This window comes from Hipposideros armiger, unplaced genomic scaffold (assembly GCF_001890085.2).
Source record: "Hipposideros armiger isolate ML-2016 unplaced genomic scaffold, ASM189008v1 scaffold_1257, whole genome shotgun sequence".
NCBI lineage: Eukaryota > Metazoa > Chordata > Mammalia > Chiroptera > Hipposideridae > Hipposideros > Hipposideros armiger.
Genome location: NW_017732607.1, coordinates 344,643 through 347,431, shown reverse-complemented (window position 1 = coordinate 347,431; position 2,789 = coordinate 344,643). Strand labels below are relative to the sequence as shown.

Below are 2,789 nucleotides of genomic sequence, written 5' to 3'. Positions count from 1 at the left end.
CACCTTGTTCACTTGAGGCAACACTAGGGGACATGGAGGGCTTATGCATTTCAAAAACAGCTCAAAGGCTCTGATTTATTACCTCAGTGGAGATTTCCTTTTAATCAAGTAAGAGTCATTGGAATACTTAATTTCATTTTGTTCTAAAATTAAAAGCAGACATTCTTAATCTTAATCATTTGTATTGATCATAGAGTTGGACTTAGTTTGCAATTTTCTTTTCTGTTATTTTTAATATATTGTGTTTAAAAATATTTTTGCTTTCTGCTTTCCTTCTCAATTAAGTTTTTTTGTTTGTTTGTTTGGTGAATGATGCAATTATTATACAAAATTTCCAGGTGTGGGTTTACAATTATTTATATTGCTTAGGAATTGGTGTCTTTCTTCCATCCCAGAACTTGTTTTTTTCAGTTAATGAAAATTCACAGACAGTATCTCTTTAAATAACAACTTCTATCAAAAATATTTCTCCTTTTTTTGTTATGAAGCTCAATGCAAATTTTGTTGGATCATCTACTGCCTACCAAGTTTTCTTCACCTCTTTCTCATGTTTTTCTATCTATCTCTTTGTACTATGTTCTTCTAATTCATTTTAATCTTCTACTTCACTAGTTAACTCATCATCTCTGTTTAATATGCCTATGACTTTTCCTTTACTTCAATGATTATATTTTTACATCTAGAAATTCAGTGTCTGTCTATTTAAAATATGTCTACATTTATTTTATAGTAGCTTTTCTGTTTCAAAGAAAAAAAATTTTTTTTGATCTCCTTGAATGCGACACACACAGAAGGTGATAGTTCCCCCAGGCTCCATCAGGAATGGAGGAGTAGAAGAGAGCAGGAGACCAGAGATTTCTTTTCCAGCCCCAGACCTGTGAAAACTGACGGCCATGCATTGGTTCTCAGCAGGGCCCCCAAATGGTCTGTATTCTTGGTTAGCCCTCTGGAGTCTGGGAGCACCAGCATCTCCAAGAATTTATTTGTATTCAACAAAGATGGGAAAGAAAATCCCCTTTTACTTGTTGGACTGGGAAGAATCGACCCCATGGTCTGAGGGAGCACCCACCATCACTTGATTTTGCTGTCCACTGCTCTACTCAGCTAAAACTTTGGACAAACGCACAGAGGCATACTGGGAAATGTAAGCTCTTGCATCGTTGCAGCTCTTGGTGTATATGTGCCCATGATGCTGAGGGACAGGTGGCCCAATTGCTGGATAAGAGGTCCCATCATGGAAGCAGGCTGGAGAGAAATGGGGTGATCCATTCCTGGTGTCGGAACTGGACCTGAGGGTTGCCTGAGGTATGACTGCTCTGATGCATCCAACATGGGTTAGGTACTTGTAGAGATGTCTGATTTACTCTCTGATACAAAGACACAGGGGGTGGAAGAGATGGAGAGAGTGCAGACTGAACAAGCATAGTGTTGGGGGTGATGTAATAAGGAGCTGGGGAAAACCCATCCTGAAGAGCTATGGTGGGGTCATAGGTCAAGGCCATAGTACCCATGTCTCCATTCCTTGGCCAGGCCTGTCCATTTCTGCACAAATTGTCCTTGGTTCTGTTGTTTGGACCATGATCAGTAAATCTTCAAAGCGATGGGTTAGATGGGGCTGGCACTCAAGGAGGTATCTTAATATATTTTATATATTTTCCATTAAAGTGGGTGATGATGGCTTCACACTTCTCTGTGGACTCCATCCTTGCAAAGCCAACCCCTCTGCTAGTCCCACTGGTGTCTCAAAGGATTTGAGAGGAGAGTACCTGGCCAACAGGCTTCAGCATTCCATTCAGTTCTTGCTCATCCATTGACAGTGGGAGATTTGATATGTGTAAATTTGTGGGGTCCTGTTCCTGTTGCTTTGCCATCTTTGCTTGTACATCACTGGCTTTCAGTGCTGTTACGTTCTGTGTGGCTGAAAGACTGTCACAGACCACAAAGCATAGCCTTTGCATTTGTTTGTGGTCTTGTCCAGGATGGACTTAGTGGGAACAATCTTGCCATATGACTGGCACAACTTGACCAGGTCCCCGGATGTAAAACTTGCTTTTGCTCAACTGGTCATTTCCATTGCTACCATTGCTACTGTTAGGGGTACTCTTGCTTGGACTAGGTTGTGCCATCTGCTAAGACAGTGACACATGTGGCTTCTTATTATCCTTGTTATAGCCAAAAGTCAAAATCCCAGGTCTGGAAGTCACTGATAGCAGCATTTTCTCTTTAATATTAGGGAGCTGAGAGGAAGAAGAGGGAAGGCATCAGGGAGGAGAAGAGAGAGGGAGTGGGAGAGGGACAGGGGGAGGGGAACAGCGAGGGAGAGAGGGAGGAGGAAGAGGGAAAGAGGGAGAGGTAGGGTGGAAGAGCTATAATATCCTATTCTTTTCATTTGGTTTCTAATTCTCCACATTATACCTGTCTGCATTTTAAGCATACTCCTGTCATAGCCACTTTCAGATTATTTATCTATTTTCATTTTTTGTGCTATTTTGTTTATGTGCGGACTCTTTCTTATAATGGTTGATTTCCTCGTGGGGTCTGTAATTATTTTGTGTGGGTGTGCTCCTCTTCAGTTTGGGTTTTTTACTCTGTATGGTTTCTGAATATCCTGAATTATCAAAGCATTTAAATAGAGTGGTTTTTGTTTGGTTTTTGTTAGAGATCCCAGGAATTTTTATGGCTCTACCAGAGTCTGTTTATGTCTTATTTAGTGGTTCTTATACTATGTAGGTATTATAAATCAGGATTCTATATCTACATATATTAATTCTTGGCGTTTTTATTGGGTT

The 2,789-nt window shown here is 40.4% G+C and overlaps 1 pseudogene; it reads right to left on the bottom strand.

The window, feature by feature from the left end:
• Positions 1-1,018: 1,018 nt before the first annotated feature.
• Positions 1,019-2,216, bottom strand: LOC109377005 (RNA-binding motif, single-stranded-interacting protein 2 pseudogene; annotated as a pseudogene).
• Positions 2,217-2,789: the final 573 nt, after the last annotated feature.